Below are 21,434 nucleotides of genomic sequence, written 5' to 3' on the forward strand. Positions count from 1 at the left end.
GACATGAGTGAACCAGAATCCAAACCCTCTAAACAAAGTTTACCACCCTTAGTCAACCCTGAAAAGTACTATGACATTCGAGAGACGGAAAAGCGTCCCTCTAGAAAATTTAGAACTACGGCTTACAAATTCACAGTGAAGTTTAAAGATTTCAAGTCTGAAGTACTGTTAGAGAAAGCAGAAGGGTTCATGTGGGATTCTTTGCTCACCACACTCAAGCGACAATGTCAACCCAAAGAAGATGATCGCTTGAGACTTTCCATACAACATGACGGCTTGAAATCCCTTGTTTGGATCGAGTTTAGCAGCCCTGCAGAATTGACCACTTCCAAAGTCATGGACAAGATTCAACACGTGCAACAATCTAATGACCAGTTTGACATCACCGATGGAAAAGCCACACTGGACATGACCCACGTCTCTCCTCCTCAAGGGACCGGACAATGCAGAAAGACCTTATTGGTCAACAACCTTCGCATTACCAAAACAAGTCTTGTCCAAATTAACAATTTTCAAGACCGCATGTGTTTAGCCCGAGCCATCGTGGTGGGATGAACCTATGCCGACAAGAACGACACGGTAGAATGGAAAAGAGCCTGGGAGAACATTCGAAAATCGAACCGAGCCAAACAACGAAATGAAGCAGAACTTCTGTTACAACAAGCATGCCTGTCCAAAGACACATCCTGTGGCATTCCTGAGATGCAAAAATTGCAAGATGCCCTAGCTCCACGATGCACCTTGAAAGTGCACCCTCAAGAAGTGCGCGGGTCTCTGTTGTTTCGAGGGAAAGACTTTAAGGATGGAAAATACATTCACCTCTATCATCACGATGACCATTTCGATACCATTACCACTATCACTGGATTCCTGGGATACAAATATTACTGTGAGAAATGTGACTTATGATGGTTATAATAATCGAGAGCAACACAAACATTGTGGATCGGAATGCTCAGGATGTTTGGCCTCTCAACCCTGTCTGAGCGAAGGGCAAGAACCAGTGCATTGTCCTGCTTGTCTGCGCACATTTGTCAGCCCTGCCTGTTACCAACAACATCTGAAGATGCAAAGTTCACAGAAGAAATGTGCTTGTCAACTCCTGAGATTGTGCCCAATGTGTGGACAAGGTCTATGTATCAACAGTACCAAGGCACACGTATGTTCAGGAAAGAAAAAATGTCACATTTGTCACTGCATCGTGGACTTGGAACACCAATGCTACATGCAAAAATACCAATCCCAACCAGAGAAAGAGGATGGTCACAAGAAGAAGAAAGGCAATTTCATCTTTTTCGATTTCGAATGCATGCAAGAGACCGGTATTCACATTCCTAATTTCTGCGTGGCTCATCGAGCGTGCGAGAAGTGATTCAAGAACCTATCTTGAGTTATTGCCCTCACTGCAGTAAGATTCCTGGAGGGCGTGAAAAAATCTTTCAAGAACCGAACACACTAGCCGATTTCACACAATGGGTCTTAGACCCCATCGACAAGACGTGGAGCCAAGAGGACATCGAACATTATTATGGAGAATGTCATCACCATGCCACGGTGATGGCTCACAATTTCTCCGGATACGATGGACAGTTTCTTTTGAGATGTTATACGGAACGTGGCATCGAGCGTCCTAAAGTCACTTTGAACGGAGCCAAAGTCATTTTCATGCAAGTGGGACAAGTGCAGTTTAAAGATTCGATGAGCTACTTAGCCATGCCTTTGAGTCGAATGCCTAAAATGTTTGGAATGACAGAAATGGCTAAAGGGTACTTTCCACACTTTTTCAATACAGAAGCCAATCAACACGCCGTTCTACCCCATTTGCCTCAGGCTCACTATTACGACCCTGACAACATGCGTACCGAACGAGAAACTTTCTACGCTTGGTACCAGGCTCACGCCTCCGACCCTTTCGACTTTCAGGAAGAAATGCTAAAGTATCGTCGTTCCGACGTGGACATTTTACGGCGATGCTGTGGAAAATTTCGTGAACTGTTCATGGAACACGGAGGGGTTGATCATTTAAAAGAGGCTTGCACCATTGCCAAAGCGTGTTCCTTAGTCTACCGACAACGATTCATGCTTGAAAACACTGTGGCTGTCATCAGTCCTCAAACGACCAACTATGTCAAACGTCAATACTCGGTCAAAGCCCCATGCTGGTTGCATTACTTGTGCGACAAAGAAGACAAATGGATTCAGCATGCCCGCAACGGACAGGGCGAAAAGATCATCGGAATGCATTCGGTCGATGGCTGGGACTTAGAAAACCCCAAGATCATGTACGAGTTTAACGGTTGCTTATTTCACGGATGTCCCGTCTGTTACCCTGACCGCGGCACTAAAAATCAGTTCTGACAACAAACCATGGAAGACTTGTACCAGGCCATTTGTCAGCGACGCCTAAAGTTAGAACAGGAAGGATACCAAGTGGTGAAAATGTGGGAACACAAATACAATCACCGTTTGAACACCGATCCCGAGTTTAAACGCCTCATGGAATGTTACCAGTTCATGGACCCCCTGAACCCAAGTGATAGTTTGTACGGAGGAAGGACCAATGCCACCTGTTTGCTGTACCAAGCTGATGAAGAGAAAGGAGAAGAAATCAAATACTTGGACGTGTGTTCACTGTATCCCTACGTGTGCAAATATTGTTGCTTTCCTGCAGGGCACCCACAATTGTTCACCAAACACATCGACCTAAAAAACATTCGACAATACGAAGGCTTGATCAAGTGCAAAGTTTTGCCTCCCACGAACCTATACCATCCCGTCTTACTTCGCCATTGCCAAGGCAAACTTATGTTTCCTTTGTGCCGTACTTGTGCTGAAACGTGCAACCAAGATCAACCTTGTCATCACACCCAGGAAGAACGGGCCTTGACGGGGACATGGGTCAGCGTAGAATTGTTCAAAGCTCTGAAATTTGCCACTTTCCCAAGACACAATAATTCCACAAGGGTGACCCCACGCAGAAAGGCATTTTCGCAGACTACGTGGATGCCTTTTTGAAACTGAGCAAGAAGCCAGTGGCTATCTGTCCTGGTGTCACACTCCCGAAGACCAAAAGACATTCAGAGAGAAATTCTGGGCACAAGAAGGCATTACTTAAGATCACATTGAGAAAAACGAAGGCAGGCGATCGTTTGCCAAAGTGATGTTAAATTGCTTGTGGGGTAAAATGGCACAATGACCGTGTTTACCCAAGATGGAGTATTTGACCGAACCTTCCCGCTACTTTCAGATGATTCACGACAAAGCCAAATTCATGAAACACGATGACGTCGTTCGTGAGGATTTGATCTTGGTGAATTACGAAGAAGATCTGAACTTTGTAGAAGATGACCCCTTTGGAAATGTCATCATTGCAGCTTACATGACAGCTCATGCTCGCTTAAAATTGTACGAAGCTTTAGAACTGTTAGGGGAACGTGTCTTGTACTTTGACATGGACAGTTGCATTTATATCGATCACCCGAGTCAACAGCACCCTGACATCGAAGGAGACCGTTTAGGAGCCTGGACAGACGAGCACCCCGATGACAAGATTCTAAGTTTCGTCAGTGGCGGTCCCAAAAATTACGGCTACGAATACTGGGACAAACAAGGAGAAGTGCACACGAAGTGTAAAGTGAAAGGACTTACTCTGAATTATCGTACCAGTCGAGTGGTCAACTTTGGCGTATTGAAAGAAGCCTTGCAGTCTAGAGAAAGTGACCACCTATCAACCCAACAAGATTGTACATTTACCCACACACCACATCATCAGTCGACCCTTGGAAAAAGTCTATCAAATCGTGTAGCAGAAGCGAGTGCGGCTTCCCACCCACTTTACTTTGCCGTATGGACATGTCGGTATAAAACATTGGTTGTAAGAGGATAGCCACCCACCAGAAGGATGACTTCGCCACAGCAAGAATCGAGTGAGAAATCCAGTGAGAACTCCAAGTTCAAACCCTACCATTTTCCAGTCTTCTTACCTGACTATTGTGATTGTGCCCGTCGATTGGACACGTTTCAAAAATGGCCTACGGATAGGGAAGGATTACCTTCTTCGTATGTTTTAGCTAGAACAGGATTTGTCTACTTCGGACCTGAGTCAGGATTGGGATACGAAGTACAGTGTTTCGCTTGCAGACTGAAGTTACGAATGGATCTATGTATCTACAAAGATTCAGCTATTCTGGAACATACTCGATGGTCTCCGCACTGCCCTTACCTTTCAATGGCCTTTCCACCCATTAAACTACGGTACAATTATGACGGTACCTTAGAGACGGTACCTTCCAAAACTAGACGTAAACACATTGCATCCTATTTCATTGTTGTTTCTTTTCCACATAATAGCTTATTTTTTATAAAATGTTAAACTTTACTAATTTTTTTTCAAGATCACTTTAGTTTGCAAAAATATATCTTGTCATTTATTGGCATTCTACATTGAATTTTGTAAACTAGCTATAAACCTGACCTAATTACTCAACTTAACTGCTGACAGAAACAGTCTACAGTAAATGTATTTCATTTCTATAGCTCGATGGATAAACATTACATCTTTTAAAGCTGTGCACAGAATAGGCCGACATATCACGAGTCAGGAAAACATGGAGGTGGTATCCCCTGTGTCCAAAATTAATATCATTTTGAATAGAATATTCTAGTGACAATTGCCTCTTTTCAAATGGTAAGCATTGCTTTTTTTTTATTTTCGTCAATCTGTCAAATTCGGTAAGCATTTTGCTTTAATATTTGAGATGGAAACCTTAGGTGCATAGAAATGTCAGACAGCATTGTACATCATGGATGGTGTCCAACATACTTTTATGATCATAAAACAAAATCCCATTTTTTAGTTTTGGCCACTGATTTAAAAAATATTCATCCAAGCTAAATATAATAATAATAATAATGAGGACTTTGTATAGCGCCTAATCTTTAGAAGCTCTAAGCGCTTTGCAACATTAGACAACATAAAAACATACACAATGATATGATTACAAAAACAAACACCATGAAATTAGAAAACATAAAAACATGCTGAGAATATTTAAGGTAGTTAACATTATTAAGTCATTAAGTTTGTTTTTGTAGTCAGAATAAGTAGTTTTGAGAGCACTCTTGAATGGGATCACTGCGTCTTTGTGTCTAAGTTCAGTGGGCAATTCATTCCATGTTGCTGGGCCCTGGTATGCAAAAGAATGCTGTCCATGTGACTTTGTTTTCATAGTGAGAATAATGAGTATATGATTGTCGGAAGAGGAGTGTAAGTATCTTGCTTGTGTGTACACATAGGTGAGGTCGGATAGGTATGTTGGACTAGAGTCTGTCAGTGAAACGTAGCACAGAGAACTAATGTTGTGTTTCATTCTGGATCGAATGGATAGCCAGTGTTGGGTACAGAGCAGCGGGGAGGTGTGCTCTGATTGTGGTACTCTAAGTATGATCCAAGCAGCTATGTTTTGAACTTTTTGAAGTCTCTGCAGTAGATATTAAGATGAACCAGACAGAATTGAGTTACCATAGTACAGTCTTGAAAGTAGTAATGAACACACAAGTGTTTTAGTGGCATCAGCTGAAAGATATCTGAGAATGGAGCTGATGCGTCTCAGCTCAAGATATGCAGCCTTGCATATGTTCATGACATGTTGGTGCAATGTGAGAGTACTGTCCAGAGTAACACCTAGGTTTTGTACTGATTGTGTGAATTTAATGTTGGTGTTGCTGATATTTATTGTGTGAGGTACAGGATGTGAATGAGAAAGTCTTTGTGTTGTAATCAGAATGGCCTCAGTTTTATCATCATTCATCTGCAGCTTGTTACAAGTCATCCATGATTTCACATCAGAAATGCACATCTCTACACCTTGGATGGTAGCATCAACTTCAGTTGGGTGGCTAGATTTGTATATTTGGGTGTCATCAGTGTACAATTGGTGAGACACTGGATGATGATCTATGACACTTGAGAGCAGCTGAGTGTATAGAGTGTAGAGAACAGGTCCAAGAACAGACCCCTGTGCAACACCACAACATAGATCAACTGGGCTGGAGTGTAATCTATTTGCAGACACAATTTGTGTCCTGTGGCAAGGGCGATATGCAGATTGTACATTGCTAAAAAGACTGTTTGAATTCAGACAAGATGCAAGCTGGGATTGAACAACCTTTTGTAAGATTTTTTTATATGAATTGGAGATTAGAAACCAGGCAGTAGTTCTTTAAATCCTTATGGTGTAGTGTTAGTTTCTTCAGCAGAGGTTTTACAATGGGAGTTTTGAAAAATGATGGAAATTATGCTGATGAGAGAGAGGTATTAATAGCATCAGTTAGTGAAGGCAATACTGGATCTAAGCACTCAAGCAGCAGTAATGTTGGAATTGGATCAAGTTCACATGACTTTGGTGCACTCTAGGATGATTACTTAAAAATGCATTTATTGGTGGTCAGAGACTAAATACATGACTTGATACTTGTGTTTAGCATTAATTGGAAAGCTGAAGATTAGTAATCTTTTTGACATACATATCTTAATTGTACCATTTAATTTACAAAATTCAATGTAATTTGCATTGGTAAAATGTGTAGCACAAGAAAAGTCATTATGAATCAGAGATAAATCATATCTTTGTTTTGTCTGGAGCTTGACTAATTTATTGCACATTTCTGTACACTATTTTGTCTTTAATCCAGGATTATTCACTGCATTCGGATGCATTTCATGGTGAAAATTCACCAGCTGGATTTAAAAGTGGTGAATATTGCTAGCGATTGTTCTGCAAACCCTGTATGTCACAAGGAGTCAGTGTATTCAAGGACTCATACAGTATTTACAAGTTCTCATTGACATTTCAGATGAAAATGAAGAACTGAAAAAAGATGAAAATCTCAAGTGGAAACCTTTCTGGTCAGCCATCTCATCCAAAACCTCCTGAAATGGAGAGTATTTTGCAGACTCCAAGATTTCCTCTTATCCTGCTGGTATGTTCTATTTAGTTTATCTGGTCTCTTTTTATTTTTTATCAATTGCTTTTATACCATGCCACAATTGGAAATTCTTTATCAAAAGTATGTATAAATTTCATCATTTTTCTGTCTGTTTAATAAGACGTGTTTAAGAGTACTTACTTACTCATGATGCTGTATATATGAGATTAGATGTTTTGTTAAAAAAGAATGCATTTTGTGATATATTGTATCACTGCTTTATATACAGTGGTCATTGCAACCAGTATGCATTTTGTTTACATGCCAAAAAATCCAGTCTGATTTCTTTGTTTCTTTTTTACTGCAATTAAGGAGTAGTGATAATCTTTATACTCTTAGCTGCATCCAGAAGGACAACACCATCACCATCCCCATCCACTCTGGAGTGGAGAATATAAAGATTTCTCTCTGCCAGTTCCTCTGCAAGTAGTAAGTATTGAGGATGGAAAAAAAATGTACATTATAGAATAATGAAACAAATACTACAGGTGTTGACTTTTATATAATCTCTTATTTCATTTACAGCTCTCTAAATACGAGTAGGTCAATTATACACTGTATTTATGAATTTAATTCTCATCTAAGGTAGTAGAACTGTTTTATGTTTGACAAAATGTTGGGTAATTTGTGGCCATACACTAAAAACACATTTTGTAGCATTTAAAAATGCTTATGTTCAATGCACGTAAAACTCATTGGTTTGTTGTCACTTCAGTTGATAATAGTCTTGTCATCTTGTAGACATTTTGAATGTTAGTGTTCAATGCTAAGGTCATATACATTGATTCAACATCAAAATTTGTTTGCAAAATGGAAGATTATGACATGAAAGCACAAGCTCTTGTAGCTTAGATACTGTTATATCAGAACATTGTGAGATGTTAATTAATTAAATTATAGGTCATAAAACATACTGTTCAAGACTTATTTGTGCAAATAAACAATGAATTGTTTTTCATTGATGTGTCGACTGTTCATCATTCCATTGGTTTTTTTATTTTTCTTTCTGATGTATACCATTGTCTTGTGTAAGTCAGACGCCTAAACCATCTACATTGAATGCAGACTTTACAGACACCAGCAGTGAAACAACATATCCAGGGAATAAAAAGATAAAGGATTATAGGGAAAAGTTTTCATATAAACTGTACAAAAACCATGTATTTCATTTCATAAATATATTTCATTGTTAAACCCATGTTCACAGATCTTTTTAAGGAGTTTATAATAATGATCTTGATCTTTCAAAACTAATTTCATCACAAATCTGTTACAGATTTCCAGTTCAATGTACTTATGAAACTGGACACAAATATTGAGAATTTGTTGGAGCAGCTGGCCCTCCAAGTTCATACACAAGGCCCAGACACAGAATATAGAGAAGAAATTCTTGCAATGCCATGTGATTCAGTGGAGGAACTAGAGGGCCTTTGCCAGAGGTTGGAGGAGAATCCCAAACTCTCCAAGAAGATGGTAAATTGGGGCTTTATTTTCTATTTAAAAAAACTGTTATAACCTTTATTTGCTGTTGTGAACCTCAATATGCATTATGCAAGTTCTGCAGTGTCTGTATAATTATTTTTGGGGGTGGGGTGAACATGTAGTGGTCGGCTGTTTTGTCTTACGGATGTAGGCCAAAACATGTTTAGAGATGAACATGTAACAGGTATTTTACTACATATACACTATTACATATTATGTGGCTACTTTAATTCAATCCTTGAGTGAATGTCATTTATGAAGTTAATAGATTCACGGTGGTTAATTTGGTTTATAATTGCTATTAGTACATTGTGTTGCATAGTTAATGTTATCAAATTTTTTTCAAGTTAGAGAAATTAAATTTGCTTGCAAAACCATGGCAAAAAATAACTATATACAAGCATATTTTGTCACATCGATCATGAAATACTACTACTAATAATAATATCAAAATCAAAAAATAGTAATATCATTATTATTATTATTTTCAGATATGCTACTTGAGCTCCCTTGGCAGGTTTACAATTGGGGATAGTGTCTGCAGGATGATGAAAAAGCTTAAAACAAAAAGACTGGCCAGAGTATAGTCCAAAGGGACGTAAAGGGAAAAAAGCATTTCAAGAGCTTGTGATATGTCAGGTTTTGATAAGTAAGTATGGCTTGATTTAAATTGTGTTTTTCATGTGACTTGCCAGAGATTTTTAAATGAATTGATAAAGTAACTTGAGACACATTTCAAAGTACATGTTTTAAAAATATTCCATTGATTATTGCTGGCATTTAGAAAAATGCAATGCATCCTTTGTTGTGAAACTTATTTTAAAACATTGTATTACTCTTGCAGAAGCCTGCTTGAAAACTAATGGCAAAGCAAAGGCAAATGGAATGGAAGAGACCATATCAGAGACCCTCAAATATGCACCCAACCAACGCAGAATGATAAAAAACAAGGTAATCCAAATGACTCTTATTTCATCAATATTGGATTCAGTTTCGTCTTTTAAAGCATAGTATTTGCAAAGCGGATGCATTTCTAAACTGATAACAAAATCAGCTTATCCTATTGCCCAGGACTATCAGAGCTAGAGTCCAGCTAACTACAATATGCATATATCTTGTCTGATCGGACAAGTGCCTCCATTTGGAATTTTTATTCACATGAAATATTTGGATGAAATAAATTCATCTTTGTGCAAATTGATTGCACCATCCACTTGCCAGAAATGACAAGTAAGTGCAAAGTTATCTTGTATCATGGCTTAACGATAGTAAGGGAAGCACAAGTGCAGTGAAGAAAATTTCATACATTTTTATAATGCTGATTAACATGACTTCTGCATATGTAACTAGTGCTGAGATGATATGACTTTATTTAAGCATTACAATTTTGTTTTAATTTGCAGGTGCCTGAGCAGAAGAAGTAATAGATAAACTTTACAGTGGAGTTGGAGACTGATTCTGATTCATAATCTTAATTAAATCTAGAAAATAAACATTAAAGTCATATTAAAATATCTGTTGTATTGTTTCCTTCTTTCATTTTTCTCTTAAAAACAAATGTCTGAACCTTTAGTCTGTAAATTCAGTGGATTCCTTATCAGCCCATCTACTTTTACTTTACACCATGCTACTTTAAAAAAAAAATGAATTATCCCCATTGGGGTAGGTCCCCCCAACCCCCCACCCTACTTTGTCAACTTACCTGCCACATTTAAATCTAATGGAAGGCCCTGCTGTAAAGCCTGTTAGTAAAACTACCCAACAAGAGGATTTCATACATTTGCAGCTCCTAGATGGATGGTAATGTTTTCATTTTTGTAATGTAGATTTGGACATTCTTGCCACCAGTATGGAATATGTGTTTCAGAAACACAAGCAGCTTTCATCAGATTTGCATATAGGTTTTATATGTTGTGAGTATGTTGTAGGAAGTTTTTTTAAATAACATCATATGAGATGATGCCAGTGGAAATGGCAGAAAAGTGTCTGTATTGTTCACCAACTACACCTTGTTCTTACAAAATGTGGCTGTTACACATTCCCATGATGATGTCACTGACAGCCATCAGTGAGGAATGCCCCAACAAGCATAATACAAATTGCTTCCATTGTAATTGTTACAATTCCATTCTGACCACTCCGGTGTCCTAGTGGTTAGAGCGTCCGCCTCAGAAGCGGGAGGTCATGGGTTCAAACCCCAGCCAAGTCATACCAAAGACTTACAAAAATGGTATTAACAGCTACCTCGCTAGACGCTCAGCATTAAGAGGTTAGTGTTAGGACTGATCGGCCTGGTGTCAGGATAATGTGACTGGGTGCAACATCATACTACATGTTTGCAGCATGATGCCCCAGTGCTATACATCACTATAAACTGCCACACTGCAGACATCGTAGCAATATGACTGAAAAATTATTCAAGCTACGTTAAAAATCCAATCACACACACACAATTCCATTCTACGATCCAGAACCAACACTAATTCCGTACTACAGTTCTTGCATTTCAATCCAATTTTGCTTTTGAAATGTAGTGCCACTCAATTCATAATGAACCCATTCATTTCAAACACTCACAAATACTTATTATTCCTGTCTACAACTGAAAAATATCTATATAAAAAAACGTGTGACTGTGTTTTATGCAAGGGCATGGAGATGCACAAAAACTTGTACCTGAAGCTTGAATAAAACCCCGACTGTGGATAAGACTTTACCCATCGATTACCCCAGCTTGGGGATAAATTCCGACCGTGGCGATTTATTATATATCCTATGACTGCTCCAGCTTGAGGGCAAAATCCAAGCACATCCCTAAAAAGATAACAAGTATAGCGGCTCTTTACCTTCTGTAAATGCCACTTGAGCTTCCTGATGCTGTTGTATCTGCCATTTGACAGAATCACGAATGTGGATATATTTCTTAATTGCCTCTAGTTGTTGAGCTAGTTTAGCTGTATGAAATTCCTTTGTGCAGACTCACTCATTATTAATATTACAACAGTGATTTAATTACACATCACCTGTCAGCACACCGATGATAAGTCAGTTATTTTATAACACACCAACAAGCTTGCCCCTTGCACCCCCCCCTTTTTTTTTATTTGGGCACCTGTGGACATGAATCTGCAAGGCTCAAATTGTCATTTTTAATATAAGATCTCAACATTTTTAAGGCCTTAATTTTAAAGACATCCTTAAAACCCCCAAAAGGTTATCAACTGGATCACCAGCCTTCGTTTAGAGTAACAGCAAGTATATATATATATTTAGGTCTAAGGAAACACAATAAAAATGTTTGATTTAACAATGACATATTTGCCTCAGGTCTGTGATCCTGAAGTGAATATTAACTGTCCATTTATTTTCTCGGCTTTTCTTTACTAGGAAATTGATTATAGAGATTTCTGCAATGGTGAAGGCAATGTAAAAATTGGTTACTATAACATACTTTTTACGCCATGTTTGAAAAAATAAATCCAGTGGAAAGGTTATAGTCTGAAAATCTTCATTAAATTAAGTTAATATAGGGGAAAAAAACTTTAAGAGTTCATAAATATTTTTCAGTGCTGAATAAAGATATAACATAACACTTTCTGCTGTGATTTTAATAGTTTCTGAGAGCATGAAAAATTTCTAGAACTATAATGTATAAATGTTTTCAAAAGATTATATTAATATGAGGGAAAAATCTGTTATGAAATAAACCGACAAGATCTTGTATGAATTCATGTTATCTTTAAATATGATATTTGTGTGAAAATATCTGGAAGAAAAAACAAGATGGTGCCACTCACACATACAATGTGGTTGCCACAGTAGCCATATTAAGAAACTTTTTATCGCTACTTCTGAATGGATAATTGTGTCAGCGTGTCAACATGTGTACAAAATACTTATGTTGATGTCTAGCAGGTCCTGAATGAGAATTATGGTGCTGTACAGACATCCTATAAGGCCACCAATGTGGCCATCCTGAAAATCTTGGTATAACTACTTCTCCTGAATGAATCGTCATATCAGTGAAAGACTTCTTATGTCTAGTTGGACGTAAATGAAAATAGTGCCAATCTAACCTCCAATATGGCTGTTTTAATGGGCATCTGGAAAACCCCTTCCTTGCTACTTCTCCTAGATGGCTGGTCATTTTGACATTGTGCTTTCACTAGATGACCTATTTGATGTCTGGTTGGCCGTAAATGGAGCTATGCATATGGTTTTGATGTCTAGTTGGTCCTAAATGTGGTTTTTGCTGCTCATAAACTTCTAATGGTATTATAGTTGGTTCCTTAATGAAACTGCTGTACAAAATTAAAAGGCCTTCTCACTTTCGATCAAGTTGGATACAATTATCTTTACCAGCTAGGATTTCTTGATCCTCTTTTTTATACATCAACCCTTCGCATATGTAGTTAGCTAAAACAGTATTTTGAACAATTAATTGCCCTCTTGCAAATAAAATCCCAATTGCATGCTTTTACCAGTGTGAGAGCTCCTTATATAAGTAGCTAAGTATTCAGTAACTGAATTTCCACATCCACATGCCACAACTCAAAATTAAAAGTTGCAAAACATATACAAATTTGAAAATCTTGAGACGTGTCACTTTGCATGGTGGGTGTTATGATTTAAATGCAACAAGGAAATTGAATTAGGGTTAATTTCTTTAAGCTGTATTCAATCATGGGGCCCTGGATTATAGAATGGTCTAGGCATACACATCACTAATCAACTCTCTCTAGTCCAACCAATGTGTGTATATGGGAAAGCTTGCCAGTAGCGTTATGTGTGTTGATTTCTTCCAATAAATATGTTGGCTGCCATGTAAAGTCTATGATGTCCTGAAAAATGGTGTTAAGCTCCATACAAGCAAGCTAAACAATCAATGATATAATGGAACAGTAGACACCATTTTAGCTAAATATGCCAAGAATTGATTTAGAGACTTGGTTAGTGATGATGACTTAAAATTGGCAAGGGATTAAAAAGATAAAAGAAATGACCTTTCATGGCACTGTAATATAACAAATGAGGAAAAACAAAAGTTTATTGCATTTGAACCTTTTGTTTTTTCACAGTTTCAATTTAAGTCATAAGGCCCCTTATTTTGCCTTACCAAACATATAGCAAGTTATTACCTCAAACCCTAGCACTAATAATGCCTCACAAGTAAGCAGTCTTTTATGAAGTCTCAGGTCTGAGTATATGTCTAGCAATACTTATGTCCAGTTTGTTTATAAAATTCTTTCTCACATGGTACAGTTTTCAGAGAGACACGATAAATTCAACAAGTGTGGTAATGAAGGGACAGGCATTCTTTATTTATGCACACATCCCAAAGGGACATTGCTATGTTTGAATCAACACTGAACTGAAGAATGGAGCATCAGTTGCATCAATTAAAATATTGTGGCCCACACAAAATGCTGCAAGGACTAAAATCAATTTATGAGTGCAGTGGGCATGAATTACTGTAGCAGACTGGAGGAAGTAATCCGAATTTATTAATATCTTGAAGCTAAATATAGTAAAGTTTTCATCTATAATCTGTGGAATCGTTTTTGCACACAGTTTGCAGGATTTGTCTTTCGGTCATCGTTTTTCTTTTTCTTCATCTTTCTAGCTCATGGTATCTTGATAAGTCTTATGGTGCCGTGCAACTGCACTTGATGATTACCACAGCCAGTGACATTGTATCAAATCTTCTGGGATCAGATGATTCAATGCAAATTCCACATAACCTATCACCATCCTCATGTTTGCCATCTGACTTACTAAGTTATTTTGCCTAAATAATAATAAAAACAATCTGGTCTGATGTATTGATAGCGTTCTGAATGACCATAATATATTCTCTGTATCTACCCTAGAAAATCCTGAGTGGATCGCTGTTTGGTTTTAATAAACCAAAGTAATCCAATGAAAGGCATTTTACAGACACAAGTGTCTGTTTCCTGTATGCAGTGATTAAATGATAGTAGCATTATGTCTTTATTTTTTTAAAACTGATGATACATATGATCACCTTCAATGTGCAATATTAGTTATGTTAATTAACGAGTGGGCAATATTTGAATTTCAAAGATAAAAGTGTATGCCATGATCACTTTAGTAGGATGATTTGTCAAGTGAGGTTATCTTTTCTGTTTGAATAAATATTGTTAACTAAACTATTTTCGCAAGTTATGACATAAGAATGATTCAAAGAAAGAAAATTCATTAAATTGAACATATAAAATGTAATACTGCAACAGAGTCTAGATGAACTATTTCTTCAGAGACACAATCCAGACTCTGTGGCAGCAAAATTATCAAATAGGACACAACTAAGAGACAATCACATTTTCAGTCACAATGGTTTGACAATTATCAATGGCTTGAATTCATTGACTGTGAAGGCAAAGTGATTTGCAGTTACTGCAAAAAAAGTTTCCAAACTGTCACAGATTTTAAATTCTACCAGTGGACTTGTAAGTGTAACTGACAAATTCAGGATTTAATCAAGCAAGTCTCATGATAGTATTATACCTAATAAAGCAAAATGTAGCACAGTATATTCATGACACTTAGGCCAGCATGTACAAAATATTCCTCAAGTTACAGTTGCTAGCACTCCACTAAGAAATGTCATTTTATAATAAATAAAAATGTAATGGAAAAAAAAATCGATAAAGTGATTGCACTCTTTAACATAGCCTACTACCTAACTCAATAATGAAAATGATTTGGTTCATTATATCTTTGTGTTTTATGGAATAAATGCATACATCTGATTGAATTTTAGGCAAGAGACTGAACATTTGGGTTAAGTTAAAATGTATGTGGAACAAATGCATTTTCTAAAACTACTTGTATCAGTGTGCATTGTGACTTTTCTTTAAGATAACTCTAAATGGTACTGGGTATATACCATTTTCTTCAACTGCACACTGTTGTCTTCCATTTGATTTGATGACTTACAGCTATACTGTCTACACAGTAGGCCTCGACATCAGGAAAAATTCTGTATACTTCAGTTACAGCTGAAATAAGTTTTGCATTAGTACCTGAATCAGACCAAAAAGGTTGTGTTCTGGTGTGTGAATAGAAATGGCTAAAAGTAATATAGACAAAAGCCATAAGAGTACACAAGTTACATATGAAAACCACCAATTCACTTGCATGTGTGGCATACAAGTTCAAAGATTTGCTTCATGTTTATTTGTGTACACACATTGTTCAACTCCTAAGATATTTTAAGAGCTATTTCTCTATTGTATGCATAATTCATTTTACAAATGTGATTAGTGGGCCACACCGAAGGCCATACTATTAGTTCACTTGGCAATATGGTAACGTCAGCTGAAAAGCATAATCATCCATTAAAAGAGCATTATGATATGAACATTAGGTATTTAGAACATATAGATTTTTCTTTTCCAAATGGAGTCCAAGTAATTATTGCCCAATCCAGGTATAATTTTGTACACAAGTAAAGAACAAAATAAGATAAATCTTCATTTATTTGCAATTGACAATACACTTCTTAATGAATATACACTTTTACATTTATTTTGTATCACTTGAATAAACAATATTTCTTTCAGTTCATTTTAAACTTTTATTTTATATCACTTGAGTAAACAATATCTCTTTCGTTTCATTTAACACTTAGAAACAGGTTCTTCAAGTTACAATAATCAACTCTGGAAACAATAAACAAACTGGAACTTTTGACCTAATTATATTACATTTACTAGGGTTAAAACAATAAATTCCTTAACATAATAAATTAACAGTTCCAGTTAATCAAACACAAAATCATCTTTTATACAGGGTGTGAACTGTTAATATTTACAGGATAAAGCTTATAGTTTCCAAATTGATTGAAGCTTACATGTTGCAGTTGCTGGCACATATCTATTTCCAGCATGGTTTGCATACATTCCACCTTTAATAATTTTGTTACTTCCCTACCCCATCCCATTCAGTAACAAGTATCAAAAATCAGGCTCATTCTAAGGCAAAGTCTGTAACTTGTGTACCACAGTCATCAGAGTGACAAAGATGCAAAACTTTATGATGCCTGTTAAAGGAAGAAAACAGTTTGTTGTTTACCCAAGTTTTGAACCAGTTAACTTGAATTCTCAGACCATCAATTGCTACAGCCCCACTAATTACAATTGTTAGGGAATAATGAGAACTCACCTTCAGTTATCTGTGTATATATATAATTTTAATAACCAAGAATACCGGATGTCTGGGAACATTATAGCATTCAATGGTAACGTCAGAACTGAGATGAGAGAATTAAACAAGCATAGTACATGACATAATATATCCATAAACTATTGACTGGGAAAAATACTACAGAACACCATTTCTGCTGGCAGTAAGATGTTGAACCTATATGTCATAAATATCAGGCTGGACATCTAGGACCAGTAATATTCATAATGGGCAGTACCCACCCCCCACCCCCCAAGTGAGAAGGGCCTGATTTGTAATCTAAGCCACCCAACCTATCACAGCCTTTATAGTACTTGAAACAAATATTGAGTAATAGTAAAACAAACTCTGAAAGTTATTAAAACCAATTTGTTATATTTCCATAACTCTGCATAGTTAACTGTGCAAGCAGACTTAAACATATCAGTGTATGACAGTTAAATTGAGTTATAGCATCGATTAACAGAAGCTACGAATTCATCAACAAGCAGTGAACAATCATCTTCACAATAAATGTCAAACATTAGCATCCATAAGCTGTCAAGACAAGTTGTTACACTGGATATATAATCATCCATTTATTTCAAACAAGCTGTGAAAAACGAACCTCACGTCCGCTATATGTACGCTGGCCATTGCAAAGGATGCTTTAATAGATTAATGTTTATCGTCGTGTCTTGACAACCATTTTGCGCGCGCACACCGGAAAGTCATGCTATATATTTGTTACTTGTGAACGTATTCGTGGGCAGTACGCTATATATTGTTCCCGTGGCCGTATTCGCGGGCAGAATGCTATATGTTTGTTCTTCGTGAACGTATTTTTGGGCAGTTACTTTGTCATCTTCAACCTAAAGGTCAAAACTGCCCATGAAATTTATATATCTGCCCACGAACCGAAAACATGAATAGGACTATAACATAAGTGTATATACTTATTTTCAACATATACATAATTACTATGTAAGAAATACAACCTATGTATATGTATTTTGATTTGAAATGTCAACTATATCATGTCCTTCCCGTAAACCCACTTTCGGGATGACTGCCCACAACGCACCTAAAACGTGTATATATATATATATATATATATATATATATATATATATATATATATATATATATATATATATATATATATTATATATATATATATATATATATATATATATATATATATATATATATATATTAAGATATAATTAATATGGGCGTACATGTATGTTTTCGCTACTTGTACTTTCTCCATTTGACATAGTGGCGTTAGTGCTCAGATTTTCACATTCTGTTCGATTGCTTCTCTTATGTTACTTATGTTATGTTATGTTATGTTATCTTACTGTGGTTCAAGTCCTACTTGGTCAACAGGACACAGATTGTATCCGCAAATGGAATACACTCCAATCTAGTTCTTGGACTTGTTATCTTCATTCTGTACACTCAGGCGCTCTCAAGTATCATAGATGATCATCCAGTGTCTCATCAATTGTACGCTGATGACATGCAAATAAACAAATATAGCCACCCAACTGAAGTTGATGCTACCATCCAAGGTGTAGAGAGGTGCATCTCTGATGTGAAATCATGGATGACTTGTAACAAGCTGCAGATGAATGATGATAAAACTGAGGCCATTCTGATCACAGCACAAAGACTTTCTCATTCACATCATTTACCTAAAACAATATATATCAGCAACGCCAACATTAAATTCACACAATCAGTACGAAACCTAGGTGTTACTCTGGACAGTACTCTCACATTGCACCAACATGTCATGAACATATGCAAGGCTGCATATCTTGAGCTGAGACGCATCAGATCACTTCGCAGATATCTTTCAGTTGATGCCACTAAAACACTTGTGTGTTCATTAGTACTTTCAAGACTGGACTATTGTAACTCAATTCTGTCTGGTTCATCTCAATATCTACTCCAGAAACTTCAAAAATTTCAAAACACAGCTGCTCGGATCAAACTTAGAGTACCACGATCAGAGCACACCTCCCCGCTGCTCTGTACCCTACACTGGCTATCCATTCGATCCAGAATCAAACACAAAATTTGTTCTCTGTGCTACGTTTCACTGTCGGACTCTAGTCCAACATACCTATCTGACCTCACCCATGTGTACACACCAGCAAGATAATTATGCTCCTCTTCTGACTATCGTATACTCATTATTCCAAGTATGAAAACAAAGTCATATGGACAGCGTTCTTTTGCATACCAGGGCCAAGCAACGTGGAATGAATTGCCCACTGAACTTTGACACAAAGACACAGTGATAACATTTAAGAGGACTCTCAAAACTCACTTATTTGACAGCTAGAACAAACTTAAAGACCTAATAATGTTTCCTACCTGAAATATTCTCAGCATGTTTTTTATTTTATTTTTTTATGTTTTTCGAATTTCATGTTGTTTGTTTTTGTAATAATATTATTATGTTTCTTATCTTATAGGTGTTGTTTTAAAGTTGTAATGCACTTAGAGCTTCTAAAGATTATGCGCTATACAAAGTCCTCATTATTATTATTATTATTATTGTTGTTGTTATTATTATTATGTGTCTGCAGTTTTCCTTCTCTTCATTTTCTCCAAAATTGACTCCCAAAACGTTGACCTTTTTCATGATTAAATGTGGGGTAAACCTGGGTGGTTTCCTCTCCAGTTTCCTATTTTGAGTATTTCCGTTTTGTCGTGATTAATCTGTGATTCTGATGCTTTGCTAAATTTGTCAAATTCTTGGATCAGGTGTTTAAAGGAGTTATGATCCTGTATAAAGTTTGTACAGTCGTCGGCGTGTTGTAACATTTTTACTTCTTTTATATTGGTATTTTAATACCTTCAACATCTTTATTTAGTTTAAGGCTCATGCTTAGTATTTCAATCGCTATTACATATAATAGCATAGATAGTGGGCAGCCTTGCCTCACCGATCTTTTAATATCAAATTTACCCGTCTTAGCTCCATTCACCTGCACTCTTGAAGTTATATTCTTGTACAGGATTTTGGTCCATATTTGAAAAGTGGACTAAAATACTGTATACTAAAATAACCTCCTCAAGAGTACAGGTAAATGGAGCAAGCACATGACAATTAGACATTAAGAGATCAGTGAGGCATGTCTGCCCGCTATCCATGCTATTATTTGTAATAGCAATATAAATTCTAAGTATAAAAATACGACTAAATAAAAAGATAGAAGGCATTAAAGTTCCAAATATTAAAGATGAGGTAAAAATGCTACAACATGCAGACGGTTACACAAACTGTATTAAAGATCCTAATTCCTTTAAACATATTGAGAAGGAATTTAAAAAAATTTGGAAAGCTTCAGGATCCAAAATAAACCATGACAAAACGAACTTTTAAAGATAGGATAGTGGTGGGTTTAGACCAAGAGTAAGAAAGAGTGCGTTTTCCTTCCCAGGCGTCTGGTGTGAAGGGAGAGGCGTCGGGGTGGGAAAAACTGGTGACAATTGTGGACTTGTGCGTTTTGTGGTGTCCAATCGGCGGCGGGTGGCTACTTTTTCGAATTTGCCATGTTATACTATGTAGAGTTTGCTTTAAAGAAATGATAAATAAATTGGAAGAAAAAGACATTCCTGGCCACGATTGTCATTTTCTTCCAATTCTTTTTATATATATTTTTAAATATCTGTTTTTATTGATGGCACGCTCTCCGACACAGCAGCCACCGCAAACCGCATGATAATATCTTTTACCGTTCTATAGATACGATTTTTTCTACCAAGTGTCCCGATAAATTGCTTCCTATGTGACTTTTCTGTTTACCCCCCCCCCCCCACTCCCCAGTCATTTTGGCCTCTGAACGAATCGCCATCACCACGCCATGGTTGACACCATCTTCATCCACAAGACATGTATGGATAGCTCGTTCAAGGACGCAGCAGCCACCGCAAACCGCACCACCGCAAACCGGACGCGAATATCGTGAAGCCTTCGAAAGATATACGTATTCGAGTAAAGATACCGAAAATCGGCAAAAAAGACAGCGTCCTTGACTTTAGACTTTTCTTGGTTGCACAGACGAACGGACAGTCTGATTTTCATGGGGTTTTCACTGCCCATGGACAGCACGTCAAAATAGCTGTTGCTGGTTTGGAGAAAACGAACGTTAAACCGCATTTTCGTTTTTTTTTTAAGCGTACGGACGAATGGACAGGGCTATTGGCGTGCCGTTAGCACAAGCAGATTAGTCTCTTCGAGCCCGATCTGCCACATATGGCACGTCACTCTATTCCTATGCTTTCAGTTTTTCGAAACTTCACACTTGCATTGAAGAAATCGTTTTTCTTCGGATTGCAGACGAACGGATTCTTTTTTTTTCTAGACGGGGTCCCCGAGTGGCTGAATGGTCTAAAGCGCTCTCCGTTACGGATCACTGCCATCTCACCTCTGTCTGCGTTGGTTCGAGTCCAAGGCTCGGCTAGCGTGGGTACTGGTAAAGTCTGCCAGTAGCTTCTCGTGGGTCGGTGTTTCTTCCCTGTATAGCCTATCGTGTGCTGAAAAATGGCGTTAAACCCTAGAACAACAATAACAATTTTTCTAGACGCGCCTCGTCAAGGCCGATCTACAGACGGACGGACAGGCCCATTTTCACGGGTTTTCACTGCCAGCTGCGACTGGTCCAGGCCCATCTGCCAATGGTTCGCACTTGAAAATATCTTTACCCGTTCGCGAGAAAACGGCCCGTATAAGCCATTTATTCCCACGTTCCTCGACA

The 21,434-nt window shown here is 37.3% G+C and overlaps 1 long non-coding RNA gene across 4 annotated transcripts in view; it reads left to right on the forward strand.

Annotated features, from left to right (window-relative positions):
* The window catches only part of LOC149802136 (uncharacterized), a 41,214-nt gene extending 31,231 nt beyond the window's left edge, over positions 1-9,983 (forward strand). The window contains exons 4-8 of one of the 4 annotated variants that reach the window (XR_016420788.1): positions 6,856-6,981; positions 7,327-8,460; positions 8,961-9,118; positions 9,314-9,420; positions 9,873-9,983. This is a non-coding gene — a long non-coding RNA (uncharacterized LOC149802136). Of the gene's footprint in view, positions 1-6,855; positions 6,982-7,326; positions 8,461-8,960; positions 9,421-9,872 lie in introns of all 4 variants that reach the window. The other 3 variants (XR_016420787.1, XR_016420790.1, XR_016420789.1) reach the window with 3 other exon arrangements.
* The last annotated feature ends 11,451 nt before the right edge of the window (positions 9,984-21,434 follow it).

This window comes from Sinohyriopsis cumingii, chromosome 4 (assembly GCF_028554795.1).
Source record: "Sinohyriopsis cumingii isolate HCF-2022 chromosome 4, ASM2855479v2, whole genome shotgun sequence".
Classification (NCBI taxonomy): domain Eukaryota; kingdom Metazoa; phylum Mollusca; class Bivalvia; order Unionida; family Unionidae; genus Sinohyriopsis; species Sinohyriopsis cumingii.